At 35.9% G+C, this 6,740-nt stretch overlaps 1 protein-coding gene across 6 annotated transcripts in view; it reads right to left on the minus strand.

The window, feature by feature from the left end:
* Positions 1 to 6,740, minus strand: part of FBXW7 (F-box and WD repeat domain containing 7) — a 242,278-nt gene that overhangs the window by 145,900 nt on the left and 89,638 nt on the right. For all 6 annotated transcript variants that reach the window (XM_027772562.1, XM_006150311.3, XM_027772563.1 and 3 more), the window contains exon 2: positions 4,878 to 4,925. The gene's annotated coding sequence lies outside the window, so the exon portion shown is untranslated. The remainder of the gene's footprint in view (positions 1 to 4,877; positions 4,926 to 6,740) is intronic.

Raw genomic sequence — 6,740 nt, forward strand, 5'->3', positions numbered from 1 at the left:
AAAGAAAATAAAGACCGACATGAAATAAGCACAAAATATTTTTTAAATCTAAAAAGCTTAAATTTATAAAACTTAGAAAATATTTGCCTTCCACAAAGTAGTTTGGAAATGAACAATATAGAGAGTTTAGAATATCAAAATTTCTATATTGAGATAATATAGAAACTATTAACACTGCCGGTTTTTTTAAGGTGGCAATAAACTGGGAAAATATTTTTGAAACGTACATAATAGCCAAAGCATTAGAATAATAACCAAATTAACTTTATAAAAAACATTTTTAGTAGGAAAAATGGGGATATACAAATAAGCAATTCGCAGACAAAATAGCTTATAAAAAAAATGTTCAGCCCCGCTAGTAAAAAAGAAAATACAAAACAATGAGAAACATTTTTCAGTTAAGATTATCAAAAAACAGCATCAAGTGAAATGGATATACTCATCCGCTGATGATGAAGTGACACCTGAAGGACACTTTCTTAATGTCTGCACCTATTATGCTGCAGTTGTACTTTCCGTTAGTTCAGTGAGACATGGCACTGCTGCAGCCTTGCTTTTTTGAAACTGAGAACTTCCAATTGACTTTAGCAATGAGGGAATAGTTAAATATTAAATTATAGTACAACTTGGACATGGGTACTAAGTGAAGGTTAGAGCAAGTCAGATTTTATGTGCTAATACTTAAGTATTAGTGTGACAGACAAAATATTTAACAAGAATTCATGTTCACCTTCCACAGTAGCGGGACCGTAGCTGAGCACACGGCTCGCTGCAACCACATGTAACTACTGGGTCATCAGAAAAGTCATGACGAGTTTTTCTATGTTTTTCTATGCAAAAATGCATCATGACTTTTCTGATGACCCAATAAATTCTCACCAACCGTAGATGAGTTTTGGAGTACTATGTGCCCTTCTGGGTTCGCTAGTAAGAGTGATGGTATCCAAGCTATTTCCCTTCCACATAAAGCTGGAAATACATGAGAATAAGGCACAATGCCTGAAATAAAAGCAGGAAAATGCTCCACAAGGTGGTGCCGTCTGGGAGGTCGCAGGTTTGTGTGCCAAGGTCTCCCTGTGCACACCGGGCACATACATGCACTTGCCCATGAGCTTAACTCTCTTTAACAAGAAAATAATAAAAGAATCCTGAGTCCCCAAATAAGCACATAGAAGAGTCTCGCCACCAACTCAATAAATGAAAAATTCTCCATTACTAATTTCAATAGAACTACAATCAAAATCTTAAATTCTTTACCTGAGGGACCAGCAGTTAGCGTATAGTTGGCTATGTTGCTGGACTCCCACGTAGTCGACTGTGGTTCGAGTCCGGGACCTGGTGGCTTAAACTGACGCCAGGCGCGTGTGCGTGCGTGCCCGCCCAAGATCCCAAGAGGAGAACAGAGAAGGGATTGTGGCGTGGCCATCCCCCCGGGGGGTGATTTCTCGCTTTCTGTCTCTCTCTCTGTCTGCCTGGCGAGCGCACGCGCCCTATAGCAAAAACCTCTCCAAAAAATAAAAATTCTTTACCTGAGACTACCCAGATGGTTATACAACTTCACCCACACTTTCCTTTTTTTTAAAGAGATTTTTGCCATAGGGTGCATGCACTCACCAGAGAGACAGAAAATGAGAAGTCACCCCCCACAGGGGGGTTGGCCACGCTACAAACCCTTCTCCTCCATTCTCCTTCTGGGATCTTGGACATGCATGTACAAATGCCCGGTATGATTTTAAAGCCGCCAGGGACTTGGAACTGTGGTTGCCCATGTGGGAGTCCGGTGATCTAACCACTACACCATCGGTTGGTCCCAACCCACATTTTCCTTTTCAACCTTATCACTGTCACTATGCTCCCCTCTCATTGCGTCCTTTTAATAAGCACACCAGGCTTATTCCCACAATAGGGACTTTAAACTTTCAGTACTTCCACTTGGACTGCTCCCCTCTACGACATCCCTGCCCTCAGCCCAAACACCCATGAAGCCCTCTCCCTGCTAGTTCCAATATCTAGTCGGGGTTAGTTTTTTACTGACAGGTCATCTTTATCTGCAAATGGGTTAGATTTATCATTTCTTTGCATATCTAATCATTTTTGGTTAAAAAGAAACTTTGTAAAAAATGTTATAATTACTGGATTTTGTGTTACTCTTTCAAAGGACTAGGCAGGTCACGTATTATACAGTGGTAGTAAGTGTTATACAGATTCCACATTGGCCAACCAGGGTTCAAGTACCAGCCCTGGAAGCATGAAAGAAATAATGGGCACATACATTGGCCTAGAATCCTGATGGTATGGAAAATTAGAAGTATGTGTTCATTGGTATAAGAAGCCACGTAATGATCAAAAGTAAGAAACTGGTCCTACAAAAATTAAATACACATGCACTTAATAAAGCAAAGAAAATGCATATTCTATACATAAGTTTACAAACATATCAATGTTTTACTGCCTATAAATAATCTGCACAAGATTAACAATTACAAGCCTGAAAATCTATTCTCATTACAGGAAAGATAAAAAGGAGCTCTAGTCTACAAGGAAATGGTTTACTAAGGTATAGGGAATCAAATATGCAATCATTGCCATGATAAACTAAACTATTACAAACGGCCTTTCCCTGCTCCAATCCAAAAAGTTAAATATGAATTCACAAGATTCCCAATAAACATATCACACACGGCTAATGTGATCCTAGTAACGCATGAGATCAAAACATAAGGTTTTGCTTAAAACAATTAGCTGAGGAACCGAAGCACAAATACAAGGATAATTGCTTCCTTTGGGCTTTAGCTGTCAAACACTGGAAATGCCAATGCTTTTTTATAGTCCTGTGATAATTAAAACTCTGTCATAGACCTAGACTATTGATGAATATTTATTTTTAAATGAATTTTCAGTATGACCCAAAAGCACAAGCAACAAAAGGAAAAATAAACACACTGGACTTATCAAAAGTAGTAACTTCTGTACTTGAAAGGACACCATCAAGAAAGTAAAAGAGATAATCCACAGAATAGGGGGAAAATATTTGCAAATCACATATATCTCATAAGGGTTTAGTTTTCAGAACATATAAACAATGCTTACAATTAACATTAATAAGACAACTCACTTTTTTAAATGAGCAAAGGACTTAAACAGATGGTTCTCCAAAGAGGACAAACAAATGGTCAATAAGCATACTAGTGATGCTTATCATCAGTCATTATGGAAATGAAAACCAAAACCATGTGATACCACTTCAAACCAACAGGATGGCTAAAATACAAAAAACTGACAATAGTAAGTGTTTGCGGGGATGTGGAGAAACTGAAACCCTCATACACTGATGGCGAGACAGTTAAATGGTACCGCAGTTCCTCGAAGAGTTACACACAGAGTTACCATTATTACCTGACAATTCTACCCCATCCATGTATACTCAAAAGAAACAAAAACATGTATCCACACCAAAAACAAGAATGTTCACATCAGAAGCATTCCTAATAGCCCAAAAAGGCAGATACAGCCCATTAATTGATAAATGGACAAATAACATGGAATACAATGGAATGTATTAAGCCATAAAAATGAATGAAATGCTGATGCATGCTCTGAAATGAGTAAATCCAAAAAATATTTAAGTGAAGAAGCCAGACACAAAAGAACAAATACTGTATGTTTCCATTTTTATAAAATGTACAGAATAGGCAAGCCATACGAAAGTATAATAGTACTGCCTAAGGCCCGGGTGATGAAACTATACTAAGACGAGACAGTCATGATAATTACCTAACTCTGTGACTACACTAAATTATCACTGAATTTTGCAACAGAATCTTTTGGCGTGTGAATCACATCTCAAAAAAAATAAACATACTAAAGATAAATTTAAAAATTTAAATATAAAACAAATATTTAAACTTGTTGAAATAATGAAAAGTCTGGTTAAGAGCTCTGTAACATTTGCTCCTAAAACTGCTTGCTCTATTTATTATAAATAAGCAATAAATGCATAGTATTAACTATTGAAAATTTAAGTATCCACTATTATAGAGTTTTGGAAACATCAATTGATTGAATATTTATGGTTTCAAACACATTGAAAATAAAAATAATTTCAAATATTTCTTCATGTACCTAGGGAGTCTCCAATAGCTAATGAAATAAACATATTTATCTTGGGAGGGGGAGACCAAAAAGATTTTATTATAACAAAGGTCTAAGCACTTCCTTCCCGTTTTTAAAGTGTATTTAATAACTTTGGTTAACATCGAAAAATTATTTATCTGTATAATCACCAGAGCACACCAATCTAAACACTACATAGTTGAAATCAAACATATTCTTCATGTACCTTTAATCAAAAATAAAGAAAGTAAAAACTATGAAACTTTTTAATTACGGAAACCTCTAATTGCTTTTACATTTTAATCTAGAGTAATCCAGATTGAAAACAGCAGAGGGCCTGACCACAGTAATGGAATTCATGTTGGCATTTTATATCAAACAAGGTCTCTTAGGAGGAGAAGTCAGGCAATGGTTGGCAAAAGAAGAAATCTGTACTAGCTTTACCAACCAACGGAGAATCACTAGAGTACGAAGTACGAAACATACTGTTTCATTCATAAAGCACTATCATTCCTACCTACTAACCACATTTCTTTCTTTGACCTCTTAATATTTAGGATTGAAGACTCTTCTGGACACAATGTGTAGAAACAATCAGGAGATCACAATAGGTATAAAGAAAAGAAATTTAGTACCAAGTAAAAATTAAAAGGAATATAAATCATAAATGTAATTTATAATGGCTATTGTAAATGTTATTCACATAGGATATGTGTAAACTTAAATAACATGCAAAGTACTTAACACAGAGAACAGGTACTTACCAAATACTCTGATAGCCTTTTAAAGCTCCTGCTGATGGTTGAGATCCCCTAAATAAAAAAACAATACATGGAATTAATTTTCAACTTCAGAGTGATACCTACCACTGTAATATCTACTCAAGATTCATTTAACACGAGGATTATTTGTTTTTGTATATTTTAAAACCCAAAAAATATGCTAAAACTTTGTTTTATGAAAAGTATAGATGTTTTCATGATCTTATAAATAATTTAAATTTTATCTGTAATATATAGAGAAGCTAATGAATTAACAATACACGGCAGAGTTTAGAAGTCCACAGAATGGAGAAGCGCTACCACAAGTCAGACTTAAAGAATTACAGATCAAGGCAACAGTATGCTAACTAGGTCTTAGAGAAGTATTCATAGGTTCAATACTTCCTGGAAATCAACCTATAACGCCATTACTCCATCTCCTAGTTACCTGCTTTTGAGTAGCACTTAAATAACTTAAAGAGTCTATAGGGTTAAAATAGAGTCAATAAGTGGAAAAATAGTTTACAAAGTATTCATTCCATATTTATTTTTAAAATTATATGAACATTTAAAAAGACATCATGTGTTGATAGTAAAAAAGAAATTAGAATACTGGGTGGTGCAGCAATAGTACTCTAAGGCCCACATGGAAAAGGTGCTGCACTGACATCCTGGAACTTCCCTGAGCCTGTAAGGTGCCTGTGTGGAGAAGAGAGGGAAAAAGACAGAGATCACAGCATGACGACCTCACTGGAGGTGACTGTCTTTCTATCTCTTTATCTCTGTCCCGCTCATGGAATGAAAGAAATGAACTCTTAAAAATAAAAATATTGTACTCATAATAATAAGAAATGTATAAACTAGCAAGTGAATTTACTATTAACAAAAGTTAGCTATAATTTTATAATAAACTTATATTGTACCAATCTTTTCAGTCAAGTCTCAAGTCAAATTAAGTTCAAAAACTTCAATGATAAAAGCACTTGGCTCTTATTGTCTGCCAACCACTTTGCTCTGGCAAAAATTTATATATACTATTTTTTTTTAAATCACCTCATGCCTTGTAGAGATTAAGTCATCTGCTTAAATATAGTGACTGTGCTTGACTACAAATTCCATTGTGTTTTTTGGCTGTTAGTTTTTTTAGGTTTCTGCCCTAGGGTGCACATGCTCACTGGAAAGAGGAAGAAAGAGGGACAGAGAGAGGGAAAGTGAGAAATCATCCACTAAGGGGAATGACCATTCGGCAATTTCTTGTCCTCCATTCTCCTCTAGGGATTTTGGACACGCATACACGAGTGCCTGGAGTGGTTTTCAAGCTGCCCAGTCCAGGACTAGAACTGTGATCAGCCATGTAGGAGTCCCATGCCTTAACCACCAAGCTACCCACTAGCCCCAAACCAATGTTTTTACATCACCACTATGACTCCTCAAAAAATAAAAATAAAAATAAAAATAAAAATAAAAATAAATAAGAACAAGACATATTATGAAATAAAACTAACTGCCCCTTTTAGATTCAGAAAAAAGGTTATTTTTGAATTCCTTTTAAAGAATGACCAGAATAAATACCATCTAACTAGCAGAAATTGTTACCATACTAGAAATTACAATATCTCATATAAAAAGAAATCAGGGCTGGCTCCATAGCACAGCAGTTAAGTGCTATACATAAGGAAACAGATCACACACAGCAGATCATGGTTTGAATCCTGGCCTCTACAGCTTGAAAAACGTGCCAGACACATGTTTTTGTGTACCCAGGATCCAGGATCCTGATGAGATGGGGGGATTGCACTGTGACCTACTCCAAGGTATGCCTTCTCTCTTCCTCTCTCTCTCTTACTCTCTCTGGTGAGTGGACGC

The sequence above is a fragment of the Tupaia chinensis genome, unplaced genomic scaffold, assembly GCF_000334495.1.
Source record: "Tupaia chinensis unplaced genomic scaffold, TupChi_1.0 Scaffold000283_1, whole genome shotgun sequence".
Classification (NCBI taxonomy): Eukaryota; Metazoa; Chordata; class Mammalia; order Scandentia; family Tupaiidae; genus Tupaia; species Tupaia belangeri.